The sequence below is a fragment of the Macrotis lagotis genome, chromosome X, assembly GCF_037893015.1.
Source record: "Macrotis lagotis isolate mMagLag1 chromosome X, bilby.v1.9.chrom.fasta, whole genome shotgun sequence".
NCBI lineage: Eukaryota > Metazoa > Chordata > Mammalia > Peramelemorphia > Peramelidae > Macrotis > Macrotis lagotis.
In genome coordinates, this window is record NC_133666.1 from 171,689,762 (window position 1) to 171,710,249 (window position 20,488).

Consider the following 20,488-nt stretch of genomic DNA (forward strand, 5'->3'; position numbering starts at 1 on the left):
AAAGCCAGTTTGGCAGAAACATGGAAGGAGCTGAGGTGAGTAATGTAGAATCTAGAAGGTCTGGATAGATTCATTAGTACATGATCATAAAAGTCTTTCATGTCAAGCACAGTCATCTTATCCAGCAAATATGAAACTATAAGTTGGGGAAGGAATTATTAGAAAGAAGTTATTCCTTTTTTTGTATGTTTTTTAGGTTTTTGCAAGGTAACAGGATTAAGTGACTTGCCCAAGGCCACACAGCTAAGTAATTATTAAGTGTCTGAGGTCAGATTTGAACTCAGGTCCTCCTGACTCCAGGGCTGGTGCTCTATTCACTACATCACCTAGCTGCCCCAAAAGAAGTTTTCTTAAAAACTCTGGGGGTTTTAGTGGACCACAAGCTCGCATGGGCAACCAAGCATAGCTATTTTGATCTTGAAGTGCATGCTGAGAAGCACAACTTCAGTGAAAGGAAGATATTTATATTCTTTATATTTTGCCCTTCTCAGAATTGATCTTGGGTATGGTCTTAAGTTCCTAGGATAAGACCAAAAGTTAAGAAGGGCAAGAGAATAAGAATAAGCTAGAGAATTCTTATGGAGGGCACCCAGGATGATGAAGGAGCTTGGTTCCATGTCATATGAGTGTTTGTGAGGGGAAATAGGAAATTTTAGACTGGAAAAGAGAGTGGATATGATTGTCAATTTAATATATTTGAAGGATTGTCTCATGGAAGAGAGATTAAACTCTTTCTGTTTAATTCCAGAGTGTAGAAGTGGGAACAGTGGTTGCAAGTTGGAAAGCAGCAAATGTAGATGGTATCAGGGAAAACTTTAATACACAGAATTATCTAACAGTGAAAAGGACTGCCTTGATGAAGATGGACTCTGCTTTTTTGGAGGTCTTTAAGTAGAGACTGGATGACTTCTTTTTGGGTATATCATAATGGGGATTGCTCTTCATATGTATTGGATCAGATGGTCATACTAATTCTCAAATTCTAGGATGCTGTAGGAATTCAATGAGAGCTTAGGGGTCATCTAATCTACCTTTCCTCTATTTTACAGGTGTTGTTTTAGATCCAGAGAGGTAAAATCACTTGTTTACAGTTATGACCTGATTTAATAATAGAACTTAGATGTCTTGGCTTTCAATTTAATATTCTTTCCAATATGTCATGGTACCTTTTATCTTTTGACAAAACAAAACAAAAACAAAAACAAATCAAACCATGGGAAATGTTAAAAATAAGCTCTTCCTCAAGTAAGGAAAAGTCTCAAGTGTAGATTCCAGGATGTCATATTTAACAAAATGCATTTCAGTTGTTATCCACCAAAAAAAATTTTCCACAGGCAGACCCCTATTATAAAAAAGACTTCTGAATACCAGATGCAGGCAGACTTTTTTAGCAGTTAGGCAGATAGTCTACTATATCTGTGCCAAAAATACAAACTGTGAATTAATTTTTATAAATTTCCATACCTTTTGCTAATAATAGGAAGAGTCTTTTTGCCCCATAATAAGTGCTTAGAAATCTGCCTCTTTTATGTTTAGTTCACCTGGGTAAATGAATCAATATTATCCCTCTATCTCCAAATATTAAAAACAACAACAAAAAAGAAAAATGTGGGAATCACTTATTGGTAATTTGTCTTAGTGGTGTCCAAAGCTAATAGAAATAGGTTGGGGGGGGGGGGGACAGGAGAGTAAGAGTGAGGTGAAACAATGTATCAGGATTCTTGTCAGCTACATATATTAACTTAGAAAACCACATATAAATATTGCCTGTGTTTCATTGCATTTTAATTTCTTTTTTAAGCATTTACTAATCACATTTTAATTTGACTTCCTTGTTGAGCTTAACATATTAGATATCTCTTAGAAGAGTATCAATAATAATAATAATAATAATAATAATAACTTTCATTTATATAGCACCCGAGGGTTCTCAAATTTTATTTTATTCTCACAAGAACCCCAGGAAAGGAGATACTATTATTATATTTCCTATTTAATAGATGTGAAAACTGAGATATTATGTGTTATACAGGACCACACTATTTGTAAGTGTCTCTGGGCAATATGAATTCAAGTCTTCTTGACTCCAAATCCAATGCTCTAGCAACCATTGAGCCACCTAGATGTCTGATCCTCCAGACTGTAACTGGTTGTCTTTCTCCTTCCTGCAATCATCTTTTGTCCCTCTCATTGGTCACAGATTAGTGGAAAGAAGAGAAGATAAAGCTTATGTTAGTCACATTTACTGCTAAAAAGCCCAAGATCAATGATGATTGAAGAAGTGGAAACTAGGAGATGCAAATCCATGTCTAGGTGATTTTCTGCCTCTCTTGTAGACCATAAGTTCACAGATTCTTATAATACAAATTTTGGGTGTCCTCTATTGCTAAGAGACATGCGGCATTGATCTGGGGGAACAGAACTGTTTTTTAGGGAAAGACTAAAACATGGGGGTACCATTTAGGAACATATGAGCATGACACAAATTATGATCTGGAATGTGTCAGGTTTAAATGAGTTACAATCTGGCAAAGGTCTCCAAACGATAGTTAAATACTTAATAAAGGTTAGGCATGCAGCTGCGAAGACTCCTGGATCTTTGCCACATTTTATTACAGTGGCACCTGGCAACATAGTTGTAGTTATGGGTCTGTCAGCATTTCCATTAGAAACCCCATCTTTTTAGAATTTTCTAACTCACCCCTTTTAAATCACATCAAGTTGTAACTTGCCAGGAAGTTTTTTTCAAGAATGAAGTACTTGTTTAGAACTGAAAAGTGACTTATAAACTTGGTTCTGTCACTCATTTCACAAGTACCAGAAAAAATTAAAGCACAATGTTTGGGTCATTTTTATGGTTATCTTTCTTCCTAGAGTAGCTTTTTGTAATATTTTTATTCTCTTAAATAAGAATGATCAAGCCCCAGATGCTAACTAGGTCCTCTTTTGGTGGGGGTGGGGTAGGAATAGTTATAGGATTTCATTATAGAGAACTCCTTTCACCAATTCAAGTTAGCACCTGCTCAGCAACTTTCGGTCTTGGATTCCACTGGAAATCAAAGTGATTTTCCCAGGGTCACTTAACCTGGATGCTGAGAAATGTGGAGTCTTGTTTGTTGTTGTTGAGATGTGTCTAATTCTTTGTGACACCATTTGGGGGTTTTCTTTCTTTTTTATTTTTTTGGCTTTTGTGGGACAATGGAATTAAGTGATTTGCCCAAGGTCACACAGCTAGTAGGTATTAAGTGTTTGAAGTACTATTTGAACCCAGGTCCTCCTGACTCCAGGGCTGGTGCTCTAGCCACTGCACCACTAGTGAGATACTGGAGTGTTTGGTGACCTGTATTCTTTACTAACATACTCCTGAAGTTTGGCACCTCATTTCTTTAAAGTTTAGTGTATTGAATCTTCAGGCATCACTGCAGCAGTTCCAGACAGAATCCTATGTTCCTCAGAGCCCCTGGGATACTTTATTCTGAATGAAACTATGTTGCATGTTGGTGACTGCCTTTCCCCAGAGACTTCTGTGACCTCTGCTGGAAGACTTCCCTTCACTCTTGTTGCCTTCATATTCAGATACTCACATTTAACATATTTCTATGATCCATCTCCAATCATCCTGAGAACTCTTGCTTGCATGTGCTAGTGCTGGTTTTTCTGATAGCCCCTTTCCTATGCCTATGGGCTTCTGGCTTATTTTTTTGTCCTCAGTTCTGGAGTGGAAAATTTTATTTATTTTATTTTCTCTCCTTTTTTGGTCTAGTGCTATATAGAAGATGTTGCAGGAGCAGGCACTTGGAAGATGAACTGATTGTCTCTGGTCAGCCATCTAGGTAGTGCAGTATATAGAGCACTGGACCTGGAGTCAGGAGGACTTGGCTGTAAAATTGTCCTCATTGATTATCTGTGTGACCCTAGGTAAATCATTTAACTGTTTGACTCAGTTTCCTCCCCTGTAAGAATGAGCAGGAGAAAGAAATGACAAATTATTTCAGTATCTTTGCCGTGAAACCCCAAATGGAGTCATGAAAAAAATCAGACATGACTGAAATGACTGAACAACATCTTGCCCAGAAGTCTTTGACTCTTCAAAACTGAAAAAACTAGATGGCTTACTCTTCCCCAAGTATTCCTGCCTCCCTCTTATCTCTTCTTTCAGAAACACTTTAGATTCTTAGACATCATCTCTTATATAAAGTGGTGCCAGCTTATCCAGCCATAGGTGTTTTCTTCCTTTCTCTGATTCCTTATAGTATTTGTATGTTCCTCTTTTGTCACCTCTATCCCTTATCACATAAAAAAGACTTAACATAAAAAAGGTGGGGGAACTGGTGGTGAAAGAAGGAATCTAAAAAGAAATTCGATTAAATCATGTTTCCCATGATCATCTCCATTAGCCAGCAACTTGTTTTCAAATTTATGATTGATGTTATAGCTAAGACAGATGTCAAGGAAAATTTCCATTCAGAAAGAGTAGTTAAAGGAGATAAGTATGAGGAGGAAAAAACCTATAATAATTAGACTAGTGCTGTAGAGAGAATAGGAGATATTCTTGGGGAAAAAATAGTTTCTATGCAATCCCATGATAAAAAACAATTGGAGCTATTAAGCAAGCTATGTTGAATTTTTCATGTTATTTAGAATTGGCAGGTTTATTTTTTTAAAAAGTTTCTCTCTGAGGGCCATTCCACAATACATAAGTGGTCAAAGAATATGAATGGGCAAGGAAGAAATCTGATGAATGTCATAATAAACCATGAATCCAGAGAACTGAAGATGAACTATAACCCTCCCAGAGAGGAGTTGTATTTCACATTCAGAAAAACATGCATTTTTGGACATGGCATATGTGAGAATTTGATTTGCTGGGGTACATGTATTTATTGCAAGGTTTTTTTTTAATTGAGGTCAGGGAGAGAATAGTGGAAGGGGGTGATCAGTAAAAGCTTATAAAATAAATTCAAATTTTAAAAATGAAATTATCACTTCAAATTTCAGAGTAATTATTTTCTCTTTTTGTTTTTTCTGGGGTTTTTTTGGCAAGGCAATGGGGTTAAGTAACTTGCCCAAGGTCACACAGCTAGGTAATTATTAAGTATCTGAGGTCAGATTTGAATTCAGATCCTTCTGACTCCAGGACCGGTGGTGCTCTATCCACTGTGCCATCTAGCTGTCCCGGAATTTATTTTCTTATGGAAATAGCTAAAATTTTGGAATGCTCACATGAGAAATTGATTGAAACAGAAGTCCCCTCAAAATATTCTAATGTGATATAATTAAAAAAATACTAAGTTTGGAGTCAGAAAACTTGAGTTGAACCTTGACTTTTTCACTTATAAGTTGTGAGCTTCTCATAGGGTCTCAGTTTTCTCATCATGGAGATTATAGAGTTAAAAGGACCCTGAGTAGATTCAGCCCCCCATTTTAGAGAGGAAGAAACTGAGGGCCAGGAATATTGTGACTTGACTTCTTCAAACTTAGAAAGATAATAATTAGCAAAGACAAAACTCAAATGAGTCCTCTGAATCCAAATCTAACATTCATTTCATTATACCGTTCTATATATCTCTGGACTAAAATTCCTTCCTATTCTAAAGTCCTAGGATTTTAAGTTCCTTTTTTCCACTATACTTTTATGAGAGTAAGAATTTTTAGCAAGACTATTCCACTATTCATCTCTCTGGTTTGGAATTCAGATTTTGGGGTCAAGATGTGAGATCTATGGTCCACACATTCTCATATGTCCTACAAGATTTGGAACTGAAAGGTATTTTGGTCATGATGCTATCCAATTCTTTCATTTCCTTATCTCCTTCCAAAAATATAACCAAACTGGAGTATTATTGGTGGGATCTGTGTTAAAATGAAAGAACATTTTAAAAAGCTGCATTGGCATATATTTACTTTAAACAGGGCTTTCCACTTCTAACAGAAGCTCCATTCCAGCAGAACCTGAAACATTGCTCAATTTGTATAGCATCAGGGCTGGTCAACTTTGTTTTTCTGTGGTTTTTCACCCAGTGACTTAGTGGTCCTTGTGGGTTAGTATAGCAACACTGCTTGGACTTGCTGTGTATTGGGATAGAGTGGAAGAGATTGTCCTTTAGAACATTCTTTTTCAGTGACAAACAGGCCAAATGTTTGCATTCTTTTTTTTTTTTTTTTTAGGTTTTTGCAAGGCAAATGGGGGTAAGTGGCTTGCCCAAAGCCACACAACTATGTAATTATTAAGTGTCTGAGGTCGGATTTGAACTCAGGTACTTCTGACTCCAGGGCCAGTGTTCTATCCACTGTGTCACCTAGCCACCCCCCATTATTTTTTCCTTAAAAAAATTTTGAAATTTTCCCTAAGTGCAAAGTATCATCTGTGTGTCCCAAATAAATGATTTTCTCATGTTTTCCACATATGGCAACTGACTTTACTGGTATTTCATCCCATGGCTGGAATCCCCTCTTGGGAAGAAGATCGTTAATGGAAAGGCAGATCTAGTGAAGTCTGCAACACACCCTGTTACAAGTGATGATATGAATAATTGTGCATAATTGCTTCAGTAAGACAGCAATAACTAATTGCTAATACTATCTCAATTCAAACAACAAATGAAACTTAAAATGCTTACTGATACTTGACCATTAAGATAATGGTAGATAACTTAGAGTTTGGGGTCATACTCAAAGAGCTCTTAGGACCAAACCCTGAGATACCAAAGGAGTGAGAGAATTTTATGCTTTTATGCATTAATGTTGTAGGAGAGAGTAGGTAGGGAGGAGAACAGTAGGGGAAGAAAAGATGACAGAATGAGGAATCTTGTAACAGTCTTTCTGGCTTGACATTCCTGAAAGACAGACAGTCCATGCCTTGCCAAAGGAACTGTTAAATGTGTTTGAGTCCAGTACTTCTTAAAAATAGCAACAAATGCACCAAAGTAAACAAAGAAAAATTTAAAGTCAAGTCAACAAGCATTTATTAATCACTTATAATGTGCCAACCACTATGTTCTAAGTTCTGAGAATACAAATAAAAGAACAGAAAAAAGGGAGGCAGATACTTGCAGAAATCATGGTAGAAAAAGTCTGGAAGGTCAGCCCAGAGAAGAATAAACACATTTTCCTTAAAAATGGATGTTTGGAGAGGGTGAAAATCCTGGGGGGTGAAATGAACTTCCAGGGTAAGGCAGCATAGCAGAGAAAGTCAGAAGATTCAGAAGTGCAGCCTGAAGAAAAATGGAGGAAAAAAGAAATCCTGTCTAATGAGGAAAATCATTTCATAGACAAGGAGGCTTCAATACAATGAAAAAATGTTGGAGGATGGGAAGATTATATTATTAAACAGTGAATACCAGAAGGGTGAAAATTTCCAGAAGTGGAAAGGGATTCATTGTAAGACTGTTCAGAATGACTAGTAAACATAGAAAGATAAATTAGGGACATTCTCATATTGAAATAGATGGAATTAAAGTCAGTGAAGGAAATACAAATGAAGGCAATTAAGAAAATTCCATGGAGACTCTTAATTAATCAGTAGAACCTATGTAATAATTTATTGGTTTTTATGGAACCAAGTGAAGTAGAAGTTGAAAAACAGTTAACAAAATCAAAGAATAGCAATGGAAGGTGATTTAAGAGAACTGCAAATGTAAATAACAGAGTTAGAGGGTAGAATTCAGAAGGATTACCTTAGAATAACTGATTTCTTAGAAAATATTTGCAGGGGAAAAATATTGAATGCAAAATTTCAGAAAATCATTCAAGAAAAAACTTCTTAGGCAATAAAAACAAAGTGGAGATTGACAGATTATTAAACTTCATAAAGAAGAAATTAAAATTCAACTTACCATGAATAGTAGTCATCAATTTCTAGAAGGAAGAAGTAAACCATATACAAAAAATGCCACTCCAATTTGCATAAGATTTTTCTTTTTGAAAAATTTGAATATGATATATTTAAAAGCAAGGAAAATTGGAAGATGGTCCCAAATTAACTATCTGGGAAAACTAGCATTTTCCTTTATTTTATTTTAAAAATTCTTTCCAATAACAAGAAATTGTTTCTCCCTTCAATTCCACTTCTCACTGAAAAAAAGAAACAAAAACTAAAATTAAAATACTTAAACCAAAAATACATAGTCAGATAAAATAAATTTCCATATTCTAAAAGCCTCTATTTCTTTCCATCATCTTGAATCCATCATCTCTCTATCAAAAAGTGGTATGGAGTCTTCATTATTAGTCCTTTGGAATCATGGTTGATTATTGCATTTATTAGATACTTAAGTCTTTCAAAATTGTTGATATAATGTTGTAGAGGGAAAAAATAGAGGAAGTTTTATAGTTGTAAATTTTATTGCAGATTTTTTTGAAGTGGCAAAGAACTAAATTTGAAGAGAATGCTTCACCAACTGGGGAATAATTGAATAAATTTTCATTTTGTGAGAGTAATGGTCACAATTGAAACAAAAAAATAATGAATTAGATTTTAATTCCATCTATTTCAATATGAAAATGTCCCTAATTTATCTTTCTATGTTTACTAGTCAGTCTGAAAGGTCTTACAATGGATCCCTTTCCACTTCTGGAAAGGAAAATAATTGTAAATTTTTATTGCAGATGTTTTCGAGGTGACAAAGAACTAGATTTGAAGAGGGTGCTTCACCAACTGGTGAACAGTTGAATAAATTTTCATTTGTGAAAGTAATGGTCAGAATCACAAGAAAAATAATGAATTAGAATATAAAGAAACTCAATGAATTTACATTTTATAAGGAGTCACCATGGATATTTTCTTTTAGAGACACTAACTTAAGGGAGGGACCATGAGGATGCAATATTTAAGAAATGATTGTTGCAGCCTCATACAATGAGATTAAAAGGAAAGAAAGAACTTGAAGAATGGGGAGAAAGCTAAAGGAAGGACATATGGATCTTGATTGTGGGGATCAGCAGAGGAAGCTATACCATATTAGTTTTATATTAGGAATAAAGTGTTATTTGACATTTGGAAGAATTAATAATAATCCATATTAATAAAAATTATGAAAAATAGTTAAAATACTTATGTTAGAAGATAATAGAAAAATTCACTTAGAAAACACAAGAAAATCTGTCTGAATTAAATGAGTTCATTAACATAAATAAATACTTAAGCTTGGTACAATGGAAATAGTAAAATACATATTCTATATATGTGGTTTGATCCTCAAAGATTATAAAAGGGTTTGCAGGAATATCTAGGAAGCAGAAGATTCCAAGATTGCAGTGTTTAAAATGTGAAAATCAGGTCATTTTTACATTTCAGGTAGGTTATCTTTTCCCCTAACTTTATTATATAAAAAGGAAAAGAATTCTTTATTTCTAAACCTAAAGGATTAGGGTTCAAATTCCTTCTTACTTGCTATGTGACTTTAAAAAAGTTACTTTAACTTCCTATGCTTCAGTTTCCTTATTTGTAAAATGAGGAAATTGAACCAGATTAATTTAAAGGTTCCTTCCAAATCTCACTCTGATCCCATAATCATTAAAATATAATATAAATTTACAAATATTATTAGCATTTCTACATGCTAGTAAAGAAACGTGTGTTTTTGTTGCTTAGTGGTTTAATTTGTCTGACTCTTTGTAACCCCATTTGGGGTTTTCTTGACAAAGAAAATGGAATTGCTTGCCATTTTTTTTTCAACTCACTTTACAGATAAAGAAACTGAGGAAAACAGGGTTAAGTGACTTGCTCAGAGTCACACAGGTAGTAAGTATCTGAAACCAGATTCCATCACAGGATAAGTCTGGTACTCTATCCAATATGCCACATAGATAGCTGTTGTTTATTCTTTTTTAAAGAGGACCAATGAAGTTACTGGTGATGTTTTTACTTGTGTGTGAATTGAATTAGGTAAGGCAGAGTTGTACAAATTTGTCAGCTTTCCTCTCTCTTACAGAGTCATAGAGGTCCAGTGGCAAGACAAAAATCAAGATGATGCATGATGGCCCAAGATGCAGTAGATGACTTTGGCATCTTCCATGTCTGACCAAGCTCTAAGGAAGCCACAGTGCCTACTTCAGTCACTTTTGTGCCATTGGAACAAATTATTCTCATCTGTTCATTCAGTTGGGGAAAGTCTTCACATCCTTGGGGCAGATAACTCACCAATGGGTTTGAGACTCCTTGATTACCCTCAACCTGACTTAGTCCATCTGCTTAAACAATTTAGCAGTATGTGGATTTGAGCCACAAATGAGAAAAAATAAGCAGCCCTGAAAAAGGCTTGGAAATGCCTCACATCAGAGTTGCTAGTCCTCCATGAACACCTCTTATATCCCACATGGATAGTAGAACAGAAAGGAAGAAATGGATATAAGAGGAAATACCATTTAAAATAAAAATAATTAAATATTTTGAACATTAACTACTAAGACACACATAGGATTTCTATTAATGGTTCATAGGAGCATAGATTAAAGCTAAAAGGGATATCTTAGATTCTCTAATCCAAATTCCTAATTTTATGAATGAGGAAACTGAGAGAGCTAGAGAAGTTTTATGACTTGCTCAGGTTTACAAAGTTAGTAAGAAACAGCAGAGCTGATATTCAAATCCAGGTCTTCTATAACTAGAAAATGATTTTTATAAAAATAACAGACCTCCTCCTAAATCTTCTCATTAACAGAGAAGTTACATACATACATAAACACATATAAAATTCATATATAACATGCATGCATATAGGTCTACATATGTTATACACATTTTTATCATTTTATTATTTATGTATACATTTATTTATATCTTTTCTGTTTTTATTATGTATGTGTGTATTCATATGTATATACTCACATATAAAAAGAATGAAATATGTGTATACACATATGTGAAGAATAAAAGAAGATATGAATATAATATATATACATATGTATGAAGAATAAAAACAAAGAATGAAATAAAATATAACAAAAATATTTCCTTCTAACAAAGAATGAAAAAAAACTCAGCAAAACTAACCAATGCACTAACCTAGTCCTATATTATAGTGCAATAATCCATACTCATAGTGCTCTACCTCCTCAAAGGAGGAAAGAAGTTATATTCTCATATAGCACCATTTCTTTGGGGCTAAAATTGGTTATTTCAATTTCATTGCATTTAGTTTCTGTTTTTGTTGCAATCACTGTTCTTTCTATTTACTATTCTGTTTACTGCTGCTTTCATTGTTCTTTCTATTATTGTTATAATCATTGTCCACATAGTTTCTGGTTACTTCATTTTACATCAATTCTTATCAGTCTTCTCAAAGTGCTCTATATCATTTATATTTATTGTTTCTTCCATTACTTTTATGTACATGGGACAACTGCTTTGTTTACATTTCTTTGGTACTACAAAAAGTACTGCTACAAACAGTTTGGTTTGAGCTTATTGTGGTATGCAACTTAAGGTATTAGTTTAAATCTAATTTCTGCAAAAATGTTTTCTAGTTTTTGTGGCAATTATTTGAAATAGGGTATTTTCTCCCAACTATATGTGTTCTGGATGTTACAACTCTGGGTAATTGAGTTAAATTATTTTTAATTATTTGTTATCTATTTAAATTATGCTGATATATTTTAATTTTATTAGTATTAATTTATTAACCCCAAAATTAAATTAATTATTTAATTAATATTTTAATTTTTAACCAGTATCATTTAGTTTGATTGATTATTGCTTTGAAGTGGCCAAATGGGTGGGTGAAAGACAATCAACTACAATATATATATATATATGAATATAAGGAAAGATAAGTACTTTTAATTCAATGGAAAAAAATTAAAACTGATAAACTTTTGCACAGAAAAAAATGGATCCAAATGAAAAGAAAAGATTTAAAACTAGAAAAAAGTCCAATTGAACATCTCTAATTTAAAATGATGTTTAAAACCTACAATCAACATATTATCAAAATAAAAGCAATTCTTCAATAAGCAGTCAAAAGATATGAACAATTCTCTACCTCCTTCCTTTGTTTAATATTTTTATTTTAATGTTCAATATTTTATTTTAAAAACCATTTTCTCAATCCCCATCTTACCTTCCCCCCATTCAACCCCCCCCCTTTTTTTTTAGGTTTTTGTAAGGCAAATGGGATTAAGTGGCTTGCCCTAGGCCACACAGCTAAGTAATTATTAAGTGTCTGAGGTCATATTTGAACTCAGGTCTCCTGACTCCAGGGCCAGTGCTCTATCCACCCCCAAAAAACCCTTTTTTTAAAAAAAGTAAAAACAAATCCTTCAATTTGTAGCTGCATAGTCTGACAAAATCAATTCCAGCATTAGTCATATGTGAAAACATATGTCTCTTTTTTTCATTTTAAGTTCATCATTACCACCTTGTCAAGATATGAGAGGCAAGTTTCATCTTTTTTCTTTTGTACTCCAGGTTTATCATTACCTTCATCACAGTTCCAAAGCCCCCCAAAGATGATTTTTCTCTCTAATGTATTGTTTATATTGGAACAAACAGTTTTGAAAAGGGAGAATAAAAATTATCAAAAAGCTCTTGGAAATTAAATATTGGAAATCACCATGGACATCATTTAAATTATTTGCCCTCACAGCAAAGAACCTTAATTTGTCAGGGAATTTTTGCATGGAGGAGAGAAACCTGGAGATACTAGTGAGAGATTAGTGGGAAGGACCTATTCCTATGAATCATCTGGTTAACTTTTCATCAAATCCAAATCCAATCCAACATTTATTAGCCAACTACTTTATTCAAAGCTGTGTTATGTATTAGGATTACAAAAACAAAAGAAACCAGTCCTTGCCCTCAAGTTGTTTATATTTTCAAGAAGAAAACAATATATAAACAAGTACATACATGTAAGTTTGAAGAGGGGGAAACAATACCAATAACTGATTATAAAATAAAAATTTTCTTATAGTAATTCATGCTTGAAGGAACTTAGGGTTTCTAAGAAGTGGAAATGAGGGGGGAATCTAGGTTTTTAAGTAGCCTATGGAGTAGTGTGCTGATAAATATTTAGCAACTAGCTTTCTTAAAATAAAAATGCAGGACACACTCTTAAATTTAATCTGTATTATTATTTTTCTCCACTATGTTTTTAATTCTATATAATCAACAAAACAAATCAAATATAAATACACAATCAAATGTGAAATAAGTCTTTAAAAGGAAGAATAGAGCCAGGTTGGGAAAGGGCTTTAAAGTGAGGAATTAATATTTCATTCCAAAGTTAATAGAAAACAAATTTAAAAAAGCGGGGAATGACAAGGCCAGACTTATACTTTAGGAAGATTATTTTTGCAGTTATGTAGAAGATGGATTAGAGAAAAAAGTGACACATAGCTCAGAATCCAATTTGGAAACTTACATCATCTTTGTGAGAAGTGGTGGGGTCCATCTTTACAAAAAGAAAGAAAAAGGAGGAGAGAAATGTTAAGGAAGTAGAATGAAAAAGATGACTTTTGGGATATAATGAGTGAGGGGAAAATCATATTTAAGGTTGTGAAACTGGGTAATTTGAGGGATTGTGGTGCTATCAATAGAAACAGATTAAGTATAGAGAAGAGATGAATTTAAGGGAAAAGAGAATGAATTCAGGTTTGGACAAATTGAGTTAGAGAAACCTAATGGGGGCAGCTAGGTGGCACAGTGGATAGAGCACTGGCTCTGGAGTCAGGAGGACCTGAGTTCAAATGTACTCTCAGATACTTCATAATTACCTAGCTGTGTGACCTTGGGCAAGTCACTTAACCCTATTGCTTTGGAACTCCCCCCCCCCCCCAACAAAAGAAAGAGAGAATGAAGGACAAATAACAACCACTTTGACATTTGTCAACTGGGGTATCCTGACTAAGAAATTTCACTTATCTGAGCCTTAGTTTCTTCATCGTAAAGTAGAGAAGCCTAATGGTCATGCATACAGTTTGAAATATTCAGGAAGCAAAGTGGTAACGTGGAACTGAAGCTCAGGAGTGAGATTTGGGATGGGTTTATAGATCTCAAAGTTATTTTTAAAGAGATAATTGCATTTGTGGGAATTGATGATATCATCAAGAATGAGAATAGAAAAAGAGATCAGTGGACAGAACTTGAAGATATAGCTATGACTAGTAGGACAAGAAAACATCTTATCCCTTATTCTATGTCCTCTTATTTTCCAATAACACTGTTATCCTTGCTGTTTCTTCTACAAGATAATATACCTTCTGATTCTGTACATTTTCCTGGCTATCTCCCATGCCCGAAATACTCTCATTTCTATCTCTTAACTTCTCTGGCTTCCTTCAAGTTTCAGCTAAAATCTGCAACCCTACCTTCTGATCTTCCTTAAGGCTAATGCCTTTGCTCTAAGATTCTTTAGATCTTTTGTTTTGCTATAGTTATTTATATGTAGTCTCCCCCATTAGATTGTGAGTTCCTTGAGACATGTTACTTTGCTTTTCTTTGTCTTCCCCAAGTGCCAGATAGATATTAGGTATAGACTTGACTTGAAAGCACATGGATAATGATAGGAGACTAACTTTGGAGAAAAACCAGAAGGGAGTAGTATCAGTATTCTGAAAGTAGCCAGAGAGGAAGTGGTCAAATGTATCAAAAGCATCAAAGAGGTCAAGGAGGAGGACTGTGAAAAGACTGATCATTTTAGTAATTAAAAGGTCATTGGTAACTTTAGAAAGTTTCCCAGCAGCTAGGTGGCTTAGTGGATAAAGCACTGGCCCTGGAGTCAGGAGTACCTGGGTTCAAATCTGGTCTCAGACACTTAATAGTTACTTAGCTGTGTGGCCTTGGGCAAGCCACTTAACCCCGTTTGCCTTACAAAAAACAAACCTAAAAAAAAAGCAAGAATGGTTTCAATCAAGTGGTAGATCCCAAAGCAGATGGTAGAGAATTAAGAAGAGAGTCCACTCTTCTCAAATAGTGATATTCTATTGGTATGATTCTAGTAAATAGGTATGCTTCAGGACTCACAAGTCATTTGCATAAGACTCAGCTTTTTGGAGGAGAATGACAACTTGATGCTCCATATTGCAAAGATAAAATATCAATGGGACAGTTTTAAGGAAGGGCGACAGATAAACAAATGGAGGAGGGGGATCACAAATCACCTTGGGAAGAGCAGAAAATGTAAGCAAAGAGAATATGTCTTTTTTCTAGGAACCTTATAACTGAAAGGAGCTATAGAATATTTTCTTATTTTTTTAAACTAGTCTTTGATTGGTTACTGGATGTCAGTTAGAACATGTATCACCAAGATGTCAGGGGAGGCATAACACTAAGCTTTACTTACCTTTTCCCCACTATTCTTATATCTATGCAGGTGTGACTCTGGCAACTAACTATACTTCCCTCTTCATGCTGATGTTGGGTGAGGGCTGGCAGAAGGTAGGGAATGGCAAAAGGCCAGAACCTCCTGCTAAGGCCTGAAGGTGGTGGGAGTGTGAGTCTAAGCTTATCTTCTAAGAAGATGTGTACTCTGGGTGGAGAGAGGTAGGAGAAGGGAACATGTCTTCTTGGGAAGAAGATCTTTTGGCAAATAACCTGATGAAGGTAGGATAACCACTTCCCCTTCCCTTGGTAATCAAACTCTGGAATGTTCCGGTTTCAAGTGTGCTTCAATAGTGTTCCTCACACAAATTTCATACTCACCACTTGGTCTTAACTATGATATTAACCTGCTGTTTGGTGGTAAGACCAGACCTCCTATCTTTTCTAAAGAATAAGAGTTACCAGAATTTTGTAGCTTCACACCCTATTCCTAGTTTGACTTTGGGTGGGAGGAACTGTGGGTGAATAGACTGCTCCTTTAAGACTTAGACTTAGCAATAAGCAGGAAGGTGAGTTACTTAGAGTCATACTTTCTCTAGACTCTGGTGGAAGGACAACTGGGGGCGGCTATCATTCGTTAGAGGACATAATGTATTTGGGATTATATCTATATTGCCACCCTCCTTTATGGGATCATCATTTGTCTGAATGTCCTCCAAATTTGACCCCACCCCCACCCCTGCTCCTACCATCTCCCTAGGAAACAGCCCCACTTATCCTGTGCTGGCAGAAAAAAATCACTAATAATTAGAGAAAGGAATTTTTTTAAATGAATCAAACAACCTTTACACATCATAATCACAAAGATGGTGAAAGTGACAAAATTCCAGAATGATAGAAAAGCAATTCATGGCAATTAAACCTGTGAATTGATTAAAAAAAATGAATTTTACAAGAATAACAAAATTCAACTATGTATGAGTTAATAACATCAAATAATAGCAAAACTAATGGGGAATGAATCTGATTTTCATTTATTTTATTCATTGGAAAATTGCACAGACAACCTTTTCAACCACTTTTTAAATGTTTTGCTTAACAATTTTCTGGGTTTGTGGTAGCCCAGAAAAATCTGTCTGGTTTTTCCATCCCTAGCCTTTTTGATGATTGGCTATCTCTATTCTGGATACATGAATACCTCCTGCTTGATATAGTCTCTCCTTCATAGATTTTTCTATGTCTAGAATTTTCTATGTCCAAAATTTGCACATAACCTTTGTTAATGGGAGAATATTGATTGTGTCTTTTTAGGCATTAGGCAGATGCTAATTTTTGCAATCTGCTTTTTGCAGTTTCTACTACTTTAAATAATTTTCACTGGTGAATAAATCTAGGCTCATTAAAGATTGTTGTTCAGTTACTTCAGTCATGTCTGACTTTTAATGACCCCCATTTGGAATTTTCTTGGTGTTGCTCCTTTTCCCAGCTTGTTTTATAGATGAGGAAGCTAAGGCAAACAGGGTTAAATGACTTATGCAGGATCACACTTCTAGTAAGTGCCAGGGATCAAATTTGAACTCAAGAAGATAAGTCTTCATGATTCCAGGTCTGGTGCTCTATTCTCTGAATCATCTAGCTAAAGAATCAGTGAAGAAAATCCTTGGTTTGATTCATAGAAGATGAGATTATCAGGGATAATTATTCCTCATTCTGCTTCTACTTCATTTTGATCTCCCCTGCTAGACCCCCTGTATTTTATTCTATGTAACTTGGAGATAATGAGGATTTGGTATGGCAATATCTATTAAAATGTTCTTAAGGATAAATTTCATATCTGTGTAATTATTGGTAATATTTTGGCCTGTGGTAATTGTAGTGTAGTTTACTAGTTGAGTTCTCTGAATTTTTTAAGATCTGTACTTATAGTAGAGAGATTTGTCACCTGCTTATGAAAGAAGTATATGAAAGATAATGAATTTCTGATATTTATGTCTAGATGCTAGGTAACGACTTATTAGACTCAGCAGGTTACTGTTCAACATCATGTTCAGCAATTCATGACCCTATGGACCAATAATATAATATAATATATATTATATATATTATATATAATATATATATAATATAATACTGTCTATAGGGTTTTCTTGGCCAGGTTACTAGAGTAGTTTGTTATTTTTCCTTTCTAGTGGATTAAAGCAAATAGAGATTAATTATTTGGCTCCAGGGTCACATAACTAATAAGTATCTGAGTTTGGATTTGAACTCAGTTCTTCCTGACTCCAGGTTAACCATTCTATCCATTGAGTCACCTAGCTGCCTCTCTTTAATACGTATCAAATTTTTATAGACTGGGGAAATGTGTTGCACAATTTCTACTATTTTTCTTGCTATCAGGCTATCTAAATCCAAATCCATTGCACTTTCCTTCACACTGGCAGGCATCATAGGTCAGCTAGGTAGTAGGAAGAATAGAGTACCAGTCCTGGAATCAGGAGGACCCAAGTTTGAATCTGACCTCAGACACTTGACACTTACTAGCTGTGTGACCTTGGGCAAATCACTTAATCCTGATTATCATGCATCCAGGGGGATCTCCAGTCATCCTGATTCATATCTGTCAAAGGACTCAAATGATTCTGGAGGAGAAAGTGAGACTGGTGACTTAGCTCAGCACCCTCTCACTCAAATCTAATGCATGTGCTTGTCATGGCATCACCTCTCTGATATCATGGTCTTCTTCTAGCACGAAGGGCAAACAACATCATTACTATTTTCTTGCATAATCTATATTGATTATTAAATTTGAATTCCTGATGGATGACCCTTGTGTAATTTCTGGAGGAAGTAAGTAATAAATGGGCATTGTAAATCCCATCCATTTCCATAAACAAATTTGTATAACTTAGTCATTAGTTCAATGATTTTTTTATGGATATATTGTCAGCTAGGTTCACATAGCTTTTATTTATGGAAGACCTTGTGATTCCAATATTGAATCTTAGACATTACCTAGACTCTATTTGGATTCAATCAATATCATCATCATCATCATCATCATCATCATCATCATCATCATTATCATCATCGTCCTTTTCTTCCTCCTCATTACAAAGCCTCCTAGCTCAATTTTTAGTGACATAAAATTTAATATTTTTCTATTGTGGATAATAATGACAATCAAAAAACTAATATAATCTAAGTCTTATAAAGGAAAAATAAAATAACCCTATTCTCTACTCATTCTATTTAGAAGGAAGATTTTCAAGTGTTTTCAGAACAGCTGACATGTGTTAGGCTGAAATCAAACTCTCCAATATAGGTTTAAAATAGAAAAAGAGCACATGTATATTTTGCATACTATAAACACTTTATAGAAAGTTTAATAAGACTCCAGAGTATAGTTCTGACTAGTTCTACATTTTATTTTTAGTTCAAGGGAAATTTTATAAATTGCAAGAACTTAAAGTTTCAATGAATATTTCAGGTCCTTAATCCTTTCTATCTGCATGAATTCAGCAGGATATGACTATAGCTAAATTTTCTTCAATTGAGGTCACACTTTTACTCCTTTTTTCTAACATTTTGAATGTTGTAAAATTCTTCAAAGTGGTGAAATTGCCATTTTGAAGGCAAAGATTCAAGTGTTTTATCCTGAGAGGCTGATGTGTAAGCAAAAAAGTAGATCAAGGGGTGAGATATAACTGGGGTCAGTGGGCATATTAGATCAAAACTGCACATGTGACTTTCCATTGTCTGCATCTACAGATAAGTATTTTCCCCCCATCCTGAACAAGTCGTGTCAGCAGACAGTTATATTGCTGTCTTCTACCTCAAGATCAGAACCATGGTTTCTTCCAAGTCATCCTGCAGAAGCCAGCAAATTTTGTTTTAGTGTACAGGGAAGCTTGCAGAGTCCCTCCCTCCATGACACAGGAATTAGCATTCTCCAGCATCAAGAGATGTAAAAGACCCTTTGATTCTATAAAGGAAATTTGATTCTTAAACAAAAAGGAATTTTATGTTCTCCTCTTCCTATTCCCTTTGTGTTTGAGTTTTAGTAATGGTTCATATTTATGGAGAAACTATGAAACTATAGTAGATACATTTTTTCTTTCTGTTTATTGATGTGAAAAGAAATACAAAGAGGTAAGGATGACTAGGAAGGTGAGGGATTGGTTTTGGAGATAAATAGTGATCTGCCAAAATTTCTATTTAGCAATGAGTAATTATGTGGGAATTCCAATTTAAAAAACATTTTTGCAAGGTTGAAAAATTGTTTAAAACCTGGAAACCTTTAAAAGTCAAAGTTCTAGGTGGGTGGGGAAGCCATTACTTGACCCTAACCATAGCAGTACAATCAAAGAGATATTTTGCATTCTATCCAGTGGGGTAACTAAAGCTTACTTTATCCAAAAAAAACACTAATTAGGATGGGGAATAGGATTATTTCTCAGTTTCTTTTAAGTTCAATTCACTTGAAAGTCTCATTAAGGAGCATAGGTATGAGAAACATAAATCCTTTTGCTTTTTGCACAAACCCCCACACAACAGATGCAGAGATATAAAATTTTTTGGTGTGTTTTGCTACATAAATCTCACTCCTACTGCTCTACTTCAATCTCTACCATCATGGCCAAAATGTACTACTCAGTTCTGTTTTTATTCAAAATTGGCATGCTTAAAATCACAGCAGAAAAGCTTAAACTTTGTTCTGAGAAATAGGATTTTGAAATAATTCTGGGTATTTCAAAAGGTAGCCATGACCACATGTAACTGATTTGTCTGTTGGATGTGAATCCACAAGTTCAGGATATGTCATTATTCAGGAAGAAGAGTAGAAGAGACTGCTATGTCTTTCAATATTTCATAGTGAGCTTGTATTCATGGTTGTCTGTTACCATAAAAGACAATTTTAATGGTAGAGCAACCTTAATGAAAGCTATGCTTTAGATTGGTAAAACCAAGAGGGAACAAGACCACTCCCAGTTTATCTGTGGTTGCAAAATACGAGTTGAATTAGCTTCAATAAGATCTTTTCTTCCTGGGCACTTATTTTATTCTATTTTTGAATTAGAGTTATTTTTGTAACTCTAGAGTTATTTTATATTAATCTTAATAGAGCACATTGTAAAAATACCTACTGGTAGTGGGATACTGATAAATGTTTAACTTAATGACTCTCCCTGTTAAATGTACCCATGATAAACTTTTGGTTTGGTTTGGTAA

General features: G+C 34.6%; 1 long non-coding RNA gene across 3 annotated transcripts in view; it reads left to right on the forward strand.

Annotated features, from left to right (window-relative positions):
- The window catches only part of LOC141502659 (uncharacterized), a 169,671-nt gene that overhangs the window by 66,487 nt on the left and 82,696 nt on the right, over positions 1 to 20,488 (forward strand). Inside the window, exon 4 of one of the 3 annotated variants that reach the window (XR_012472611.1) lies at positions 9,933 to 10,740. The exons of the other annotated variants lie outside the window; for them this stretch is intronic. This is a non-coding gene — a long non-coding RNA (uncharacterized LOC141502659). Of the gene's footprint in view, positions 1 to 9,932; positions 10,741 to 20,488 lie in introns of those variants that run through there. 3 annotated transcript variants of the gene reach the window in all.